This window comes from Trichechus manatus, unplaced genomic scaffold (assembly GCF_000243295.1).
Source record: "Trichechus manatus latirostris isolate Lorelei unplaced genomic scaffold, TriManLat1.0 scaffold00072, whole genome shotgun sequence".
Lineage (NCBI taxonomy): Eukaryota > Metazoa > Chordata > Mammalia > Sirenia > Trichechidae > Trichechus > Trichechus manatus.
Genome location: NW_004444008.1, coordinates 558,307 through 568,721, shown reverse-complemented (window position 1 = coordinate 568,721; position 10,415 = coordinate 558,307).

Genomic DNA, 10,415 nt, shown 5'->3' with positions numbered 1-10,415 from the left:
TAAAAAAAAAAAAAAATTAAAAAAAAAAATCCAACTATATGCTGTCTACAGAATTCATTATAAATATATAGATAGGTTAAATGTAAAAGAAAGTAAAAGGATGGAAAATATGTGCCTTGCAAACTCACCAAGAGAAAGCTGAAGTAGCTATATTAATATCAGATAAAGTGCACTTCAGAACAAAAGGAACATTATTAGGGATAAAGAGGGACATTAGATAATGATAAAGGGATCTTTTGTCCCAAAAGATGTAATAATCCTAAATACCTCAAAATACATGAAGCAGTTAGTTCTACTCTGACACACATGGCATCGCCATGAGCCTGAGTTGACTTGACTGCAACTGGTTTTGTAAAGTCAACTATCTTGACAGTTCCCACAAACAAACGTCCTGAAATCAACCATCTTCATCTCAGCATGCTCTAAAACAATGACATTTCTCTCTATAGAACATTGGACAGCAGAAGTTTAAAAAAAAATGCAAATATTTCTTTTAGGTGTTTAAGAGAATACACAACTATTGATAATGGAGAATGGGTCTTTTGTCATGTACAAATGGGAAGCATATCAAATGAAGTCATTGTTGTTACAGAAAAAAAAAATACATAAAGCAGCTGATATAACTAAAAGGTGAAATCAATAAACCCACAATTACAGCTGGAGACGTTAATATTCTTTTCTCAGTAACTGATAGAACAAAGATGCAGAAAATCAGTGAAGATATGATGTCATGTAAAATTCTGTCTAATTGACCAAACTGAACTCTTAGATTCTTTTATTGTATTTTTATTTCTAGCATTTCCATTAATTTTTTTTTTTTTTAGTTTTCCTGTCTCTGCTAAAATTCCACATCTCCTCACAAGTGTTGTTCACCCAAAATCTTTTTAGTATCTTTTCATAATTAAAGTCCCTGTCTGATGATTCCAATATATTTGTGCTGTCTTTGGATCTGCTTCTATTGACTAGTTTCCTTCTTGAACATGGGTTTCATTTTGTTGTCTCTTCATGTGTCTTGTAATTTTGATTGTATATCAGACATTTTGTAAAGAGGAAGTGCAGAGATTAAAATGACTATATTTACTTCCAGAAAAAGGTGCACCCCATCTTGAATCAGTTCTCTAGAGAGGGGTCTAAGTCAGTCTGCAGTTGATCAGGTCAGTCGATTCAGTTCACCACTGGTTTCAAATGTCTCAATGATGGGACCTGGACTTTTCTTTCTACAGAGCTTTAGGTTTGAACACTGGCAAGATTCTGAAGTTCACTTTGTGCTTTACAGCTGAACTGCCAGCTTTCTCATCCTTGGGAGATTTCTCTCTGCTTTGTAGACTAAATGACAGCATTTTGGCTCACTGGGTTATTCTTTTTGCTTTCTGTGCCACAGGAGATCTCTGTTTGCCTGTGGAGGTATCTGCCTTAGACCCTGTGAAGGTCCAGAATGACTCAGAGGGGTTTTTCTCAGCTTTCCTGACTCTCCCTCACCCTTTAGTAGCCAAAGCATGAAGGGGTTTCTATCTGCTCTCCTGCTTCTCCCGCATCCTTCTGTAGCTAAAAGCCTAGAGTGCTATGGTGGACTTTGCTTCACACTCCCACATCATCCCCTCCTGTAAAGGGCTGCTGCCTTATCCTGTGCACCTCAGGGGAGATGTCTCAGCTTTACCACATTGCTTTGAGTCCTGAGGGAAGGAGTTGGCATGTAGGTGCAGAGTCTCTCTGTGGCTGGGACTCCTGGAATTCTAATCTGTCATTCCCACCCATACATGAGTATTAAGAGTTCCTTATCTTAGACTACAATGGACTCCTCCTCAGTCACCACCCTGTTGGGGAGAGACCAGTCTCACGTCTCCTGTCTCCTATGAGGGGCTCCTCAGTTCCTGGAGTTTGATTTATGGAGGTGCCCTTGCAACCTCAGCTCTCCAATGGGTTTTTAAAAACTATTTGGTTACTCAACTGGCTTGCTTAGGTTGTTAGGTAAGAATGACATTCTCTTGTAACTTACTACATCCTAACTAGAAGTGGAAGTTAAATGTGTATTTTTATATAAACTTATTTTATTTGTTGAATATTTAAAGGATACATTTTCTAATTTTTATTTTGACAGTAAGTTTGCAAGAACAGTGTTGTTGTTGTTGTTAGGTGCCATCAAGTCAGTTCTGACTCATAGCGACCCCACGTACAGCAGAAGGAAACACGGCCCAATCCTGTGCCATCCTCACAATCCTTGCTATGTTTGAGCTCATTGTTGCAGCCATTGCAGTAAAAAGACGTTTTTCCCCTGAGCCATTTGAGAGCAAACTTCCAGCCTGGTATCTCATCAGCTTGTGCTCTGGCAACCTGTGCTGGGTTGCCACACTACATCCCCATGCGTGGACCCCCCACGTATCCTGCTCGGGCTCAACACACCACACAGAACTGCTCCCCCTACACACGCACCAACTGCATGGGTCTCTGATTCTGAGATCAGGATGGGGGACATCACCTGCAGCAGGCAATGTCACCTGGGTGCAGGTAAGTGGGGGAAAGCACAGCCCAGGGAGCCAGCCGCAGTGATGGCCCAGCAAGCTGAGCCTGGACATGGAGGAAGTGGGAGGGCCCCATAAGGACGAGGTCCTGGGCGCTGGTCCCTAAGCCAGGCAGAAGGCTGGGGGCCTTCGGGAAGGGCAGACCCTGCTGCAGGCCCACAAGGTAAACAGACAGACAGACAGCAGAGGTGCTGCCGGAGCTGTTTGCCAGGTAACTTGATTGAGTGTAAGCCCGTTTTGTGGCTTTCCCCATCCCAGGTGTATTCCCTACGAAGACCGAAGACCGACCACCCGACAAGGAAACAGCTACACCTCCGTTCTTTGCCTGCTTTTGTTTTACGTAAAAGGCAGGACCTAATCTCAAGGAGCACTGGGACGGGCTGTTTATCTTCCCAGCCCACGGAAACGCGGCAGCCCCTGGCAAAGGCTTTGAACTCCAGCCAGCAGTCCTGGAAGGCCCGCTAGCCGCAATTAATGGGCAGAGGAAGGAACGAGCTCTTATCTGAAATGTGGTGGGACAAAGCCAAGCCCTGGGGGCTCACGGGGCTGCCAAGGGCAAGGCTGAGTGGTGGCGTCAGTGGCGGGAGGGGTCAGCTTCTCTCTACAAGAGATGTCAGGAGACAGGGGGCAGTCAGAGGGTGGGAGCAGGTGTCCATCCAACTGCTAGAAACCACCTGGGCCGGCTCCCCGTACAGCAAGGACCGGGGCACGTAGTGAGAACCAGCACAGGCACTGCTGAGCCTCCTGGGAACAAGCGGCGCCTACCCAACACCCTCCTCTAGCACCCCCTCCTGGCATCCTCACCCAGCTCCCCTTGCCCCAGCGGCATGCGGGCACAGGTGTCCAACCTGTGCTCCTTGGCACTGCTGATGTGGCTGATGGGCCCTGTAAGCCCAGAGACCCCAGTTGACCAGGGGCCAGGGTTGGAGCCCCCCAATGTGCCCCGGAACAGCAGCGGGGTCCCAGTGGCCAGCTTGCAGTGGCTCTCGGTCCATGTGCCCTTCTTCATCACCTTTTGGATCCTGGTGGCCCTCTCGTCCCTTCTGGGTAAGCACGCGGGTCAGAGGTGGGAGGGCGTCATCCCTACCGGCTGGTTTTGGTAACGGGGTTTTCTGGTTTCATGTGTGATTTCTCAAGTGTCCACAAATGTTTGCCACTGAACACTCTTCCTCCACACTATAGAGAGGCCACAGCGTGCCCTGGTGAGGCCAATGGGCAGAGGTCACTCAGCCTCCCAGACCCTGAGGCCCTTCCGGGGCTCTGTCAGCCACGTGTCAGCCTGGGTCGGGGGCAGGTCCAGCTATGGGACCTGGGGGCTTCAGCAGGCATCTTTAAGGAAAGGCCCCACCCGGGGTGGCCGCTGTTGGGGGAGGGCCTCGTGCCAGGGGTCGGTGTGTCTGTGAGAAGTGACCCCAGAGAGGGCGCCCTCTTGAGTGGGTCGGTGGTCGCTTCCACTGTTGGTTCACTTGTTTAGCTGTTTATATTGATTCTAATGTCAAGTACCCCGTGTTTTCACAAATCTCACATCAGAGCAGCCTGAATGTGGGACGGTTCATTCTTTATAAAACACGCACCCTCTCAGTAAAATCACACAGAGCAAATAATTTGTCCCTTAGGGTGAATCGGTTTTGTGGGCTGCGGTGTCAAGTGAAGTTAAAAATTGATCACCCGGCGAATGATCTAATTAAAGTGAAAATATCAAATGTCACATAAAATAAATATTTTGTATTTTATGATATATTTCTCTATTCCATGAGGTAAATTACTGATATTTTATACAAAACACAACGTATATGATCATGTCTGGCTCAGTGACCCCATCTTTACAAAGACTTGACCTGGCTGGGATCTTGCCCACTCCGCCTCCCTTTGCACATGGGGCTGGTGGACCGCTGAGCAAGGGAGAGCAGAGGCAGGTGCTGGGGTCTGTGGTGGGGAGGGCAAGGAGCTGAGAGGCAGAGCCCCGGGCTGGATGCTGTGCAGTCACTGTGGCCTCATGTCCTTCCCCAGCTGCTTTTCTGACCAGTACCCTCAGCCAGTCCCGCCTCAGGCTCAGGTTAGCAGGAGTGAGTGGGAAAAGAATATGGAAATGTTCTGCCAACAGAGGTCACCTTTCAAGAAGCTGGAGCCGGTGTAGGGCCCCTCGTAGACACAAGGCCGTCCCCACCCTGAGTGGGCTGGAAACTCCCCTGTGTCACCGCTCTCACCCACGGTCACTCCGAAGCCTGTGGCAGACGGGGTCCGCTCACACGCTGTCACCTCGGAGCCTCAGAAGAATCCGCCCAGAGGGATGGAGAGGCACCTGCTCACTTGTGGCCGAGCAATGCAGGTTCCTCAGGGCTGCAGGAGCCCCTCTGGCACCCCACTGTCGGGTCCGGCCTGGCTGCAGGCCCTTTTCCTCAGGGGTCTGTCCTCTGGGGCCAACAGGTGGGGCATTGTCATCAGCTGAGCAAAGAAACTGAGTCCAGCTCCCCAGCCCCTTTCCTGCCATTCTGAAATCCAGACAGCTGAGAATGGAAAGGTTTTCCTAAACTGGGTACAGCCTTTCACCCTTGGGCTCTGGCTGGGCTGTGCTGGAGTGGAGACAAGGAGGAGGGGTCATCGTGGGGCCTGGAGGCTGGAAGTCACGAGGGGAGCAGGTCAGGCTGTGTGCAGGCACCAGACGGTCCTCGGCCAACCTGGACGGCCACCTCAAGCTACAGCTCCATTTCTGTGGGTCAGATGTGAAGGTGGCTGGAGTGTCGCCTCCCTCTGTGCAGAGGAGTCATTTTCAGGGCTGCACAAGAAGCAGTTAATGTGCATTTGAGCTTGTAGGACAAGATAACTAGCAGCCTCTTCTTGTGACTGCAGGGATGGGACTGCTGGTGGTGAGGCCGGGCTCAGTGGAGGCCTGGTGGCTGCCTCACGCATCCCTTCAGTAAGCGTTTACTGAGTGCTGGGAGCATGAGACCCTGGGGGGCACAAGTGAGCCAAGCAGATGAAGCCCCTGCTCATGGACCTCACATTCTAGAGGGGAAGATGTGATCAGCATGGTCAGTAAGTCAACTCATGGCAGGTTAGAGGTAAAAAGAGACTGTGCCCTCCAGCGGGGGCGGGGTGGGGAAGAACTGGAGGATCTGAGGGGGTGGATCCCATGCAGGGTGAATGGGGTGGCCCAGGGGGGCCTCCAAGACGAGGGGGACTTGAGTCAAGTGAGGGAGGCGGAAACAGTAAAGACCAGGGACGGAAAAGGACAAGGAAATGGTCCTGGACTGAGCACAGGGACAGAGGCCGCGTTGGCAAACCCCTTCCCCTGTGAGAAGGGGGCCATTGTGATGTTGATAAACCCGTTTCACTGTGACAAAGGGGCCATTGTCACATTGACAAACCTGTTTTACTCTTATGAAGGGGACCATCATGACACTGACAAACTCATTTCTCTGTTATGATGAGGACCATTGCGATGTTGACAAACCCATTTCACTGTGATGATGGAGCCATCATGATGCTGACGAAGTGCTTCATTCTGATGAGGGGGCCATCATAACATTGACAAACACATTTCACTGTGACAAGGGGCCATCGTAATGTTGACAAACACATTTCACTGTGACAAGGGGCCATCGTAATGTTGACAAACACATTTCACTGTGATGAGGGGGCCACCGTAATGTTGACAAACACAATTGTGACAAGGGGGCCACTGTAATGTTGACAAACACATATCACTGTGACGAGGGGGCCACAGTAATCTTGACAAACACATTTCACTGTGACAAGGGGGCCATCATAATGTTGACAAACACGTATCACTGTGACGAGGGGGCCATTGTAACATCGAAAAACCTGTTTCACTATGACAAAGACAGAAAAGCTATACTGGAGGGGAAACATTAGGGGCAGGAGAAACAGCTCACACTTAGAGGGTTTAGCTGGAAAGGTGGCAATGGAATGATATGGTGGCTGGCGAGACAATAACAGCACCCACTTTGTCGGGTGTGGCGAAGATGAGCTGACAGAAAATGCCTAGAGCCACGTCTGGTATGTGGTGACCTCCCTGTGTCACCGTCAGTGTTGCTGTTGTGAGGGGCAGCCTATGTCATTTCGAGCCCTTGCTTCCACCCAGCCCATGTCTAAATGCAGTTGCGTGCCCCGTGTGTGGAGCCTGTGTCAGCACCGTCCCCAGGCTCACCTGTGAGGGGAGGGGCTTAGACACCTATCAGGTGGGCGTGAGCCTAGGGCCCCTTGTGCACCTCTGCCCTGCCTGCTCCATTTCCCCACCCCACCTTTTCGTAGCCCTCCTTGTCTGTGCACACTCAGAATCTCGTCCCCTCGGGAGAGAATTCTGCCCTCAGGTCTGCAGAAGCTTCTGGGTTGTTATCCCATTTTCCTGAGATGCCTGAAGCTTGGGAGCAAAGGGTCTGTTTCCTCCTTGTCATTTTCTTTAAACCAGTTGAGTACAAATGTCACTTAACTGTGTTGTATTAGAACAGGCTCCAAAGGCTACCTTCTTACTGATGAGAAAATCAAGGCCCCAAATCAGCTCCTTTGACCCCAGAGGAGTGGACTGTGGTTCAAGGGCAAACTTCTGACAAAGGGGGTCTCTGATACCCTCTGAGGGCTAATGATCACCCTCCTTTCTTTGGGGTGTGCAGAGCCCTGTGCACATGACTATGGTGGCTTCCTTCCTCAGAAAAATGAGGCAGCTCCACATTCCCAAACGTCCCTTCCTGGAATCCCAGGGTTGAGCAGAATGCACATTTCTTCAAAGATGTATTGTTGTAACCCTTTGAAAGAATCTAGGGAAACAAAGATGAATAATACTACTTAAACAAAGATTTGGTCAAGAAGAAAACATGCTTTCCAAGTTCAGGGCTTATAAATGGACAGAACAGTGTTGTTTGCTCTTGGCTTACATGCCCCTTGCTGGTGCAGGGCCAGGCCTGGGAGCCAGGGAAAGAAGAGGTTCCCAAACAGCAGCTCTGCCCAGCTGTGCACGACAAGACCAAGAGACCTGAGCAACGACTGCTAAGAAGAAATAGAATGTATGTCACAGTGAAAACCTGAAAACAGCTGAGATGTCCACCAGTGGCCAAAGAATGGTTAAATAAGTCATAGAACATTCTAGAACACTCATGTCATGGAAGATTATGCAGCTGTTTTAGATAGATAGCTAGAATGTTGTTAGTGTTGTAAGGTGCCATTGAGTCAGTCCCAACTCATAGCAACCCTATGTACAACAGAACAAAACACTGCCCAGTCCTGCACCATCCTCATAATCGTTGTTATGCTTGAGGCTATTGTTGCAGCCACTGTGTCAATCCATCTCATTGAGGGTCTTCCTCTTTTTCACTGATCCTCTACCTTACCAAGCATGATGTCCTTCTCCAGGGATTGGTCCTTCCTGATAACACGTCCAAAGTATGTGAGACGAATTCTCGCCATCCTCGTTTCTAAGGAGCACTCTTGCAGTACTTCTTTCAAGACAGACTTGTTCGTTCTTTCTGCAGTCCATGGTATATTCAATATTCTTCAACAACACCATAATTCAAAGGCATTGATTCTCCTTTGGTCTTCCTTATTCATTGTCCATCTTTTGCATGCATACGAGGCGATTGAAAATATCATAGCTTGGGTCAGGTGCACCTCAGTCCTCAAAATGACATCTTTGCTTTTTAGCACTTTAAAGAGGTCTTTTGCAGCAGATTTCCCTAATGAAATGCATCATTTGATTTCTTGACTACAGCTTCCATGGGTGTTGATTGTGATCCAAGTAAAATGAAATCCTTGACAGCTTCAATATTTTGAAATTCTAGCTAGACTGTTAGTTGTTATAAGGTGCCATTGAGTTGGTTCCAACTCATAGCGACCTGATGTACAACAGAACCAAACACTGCCTGGTCCTGCATCATCTTCATAATCATTGTTTTGCTTGACCCCATTGTTGTAGCCACTGTGTCAATCCATCTCATTGAGAGTCTTCCTCTGTTTTGCTGACCCTCTAGACTAGAGATAAATATGCATAGATATAGTTAGATGATAGAGAGGTAATTTGAAAGATTGACGGATGGATGGATAGATGATACATAGAGAGATAGAGAGTTATAGAAGAATTGATGCATTTGAATTATGGTGTTGATGAAGAATAATCAATATACAATGGACTGCCAGAAGAACAAACAAATCTGTCTTGGAAGAAGTACCATATTTTTGTGCAAATAACGCACACCTTCTACATTTGTTTCGAGAGGTAGTTTCATAAGCTCAGCTATGCCAATTTTTTTTTTACCTGTTGCTGTAAAAAATTTAGCATACTGTGCCTACAAAAATAACTCACAGGGGAAGGATGAGGTTGGCAAACAGGTGTAGAAGGTGTGTATTATTTGCATAAAAATAAGGTACAACCAGAATGCTCTTAGAAGTGAAGATGGCGAGACTTCATCTCACGTACTTTGGACATGTTATCAGGAGGGACCAGGCCCTGGAGAAGGACATCATGCTTGGTAAATGTGATTGTTAAGGTTGCGTGTCAACTTGGCTGGGCCATGATTCTCAATGGTTTGGCAGTTATGATGTAGTTTGGCAGTCATATAAAGATGTAATCACTTCCATGGTGAGATCTGATATAATGTGATCACCTCCATGATGGGATCTGCTGTGAGTAGCCAATCAGTTGAAAAGCGGTTTCCTTGGGAGTGTGGCCTGCATCCAATATAGGTGGACTTTCTGGCAAAACTCACTGGCTTTTGCTTGCTCTGGATCCTGTAGCTGGCTCCTGTTTGTCTGACCTCCAGTTTTTGGAACTTCAGCCAGCGGCTTACCTGTCGTCTTGCCTGCCAATCTTGGGACGCATCAGCCTCTGCAGTCTGTGAGACAGAGGCTTGCTGCCTGACCTGTTGATCTTGGGTTCACTGGCTTCTGCAGCTGCATGAGTCAGGAGAAGCCTCCAGCCTGACCCACAGACTTGGGACTTTCCTGCCTCTACAACCTACTGAGCTATTTCCTTGATATAAACATCTCTTTATATGTTTATACCTTTACTGGTTTTGCTTCTCTAGAGAACTCATCCTAATACAGTAGAGGGTCAGCAAAAAAGAGAAAGACCCTTGAGGAGATGGATTGACATAGTGGCTGCAGCAATGGGCTCAAACAAAGCAACAATTGTGAGAATGGTGCGGGACTGGGCAGTGTTTTGTTCTGTTGTACGTAAGATTGCTATGAGTCAGAACTGAATCAATGGTACCCAACAATAACAACAGAGAGGTAGATGATAGATAGCTAGATAGCTAGGTAGGTAGGTAGATGATTAGATAGATAGATAGATAGATAGATAGATTAGATAAAAAGAGATACAGAGAAAGAGAGATATCACTGACATGGAAAAATCTCCAAGAGGTGGTAAAGTGGAGGGAGCATATTGCAGAAAAATATGCTTAAACTCTTCCCCTCATCCATATGCACATGTGGATACATATGTCTACTACTGCCTAGAAAAAGAAGCAAACTTCTAAGGGTGGCCACCTCTGGGGAAGAGGCATGAGGTGGAATGTGGGGATGGGAAGAATATTTCTGAGTCTCTTACAAAGGGAATGCCACTACTATTTTTTCTGCATTTCCTTCAAAAACACAGAAGGAAGAAATACAATAAATCAAATCATGTGTTTTTCTGCCTCCAAGACTAGATACTTGAGAAGATTCATTCAGATTTTGAAACTCTGAGTGGAATGTAGGGGATAAATCAGGTGTCCTGAGACCGGAGAGGGTCATCATCACACTCTCCTGGCTGGACCTCAACAGGTCAGTCCCCTTTCCAGGCAACATCTCCATGACGTTGTTGTTGTTCGGTGCCATCGAGTCAGTTCTGACTCATGGTGACCCTACGTACCACAGAACGAAGCACTGCCCAGTCTTGTGCCA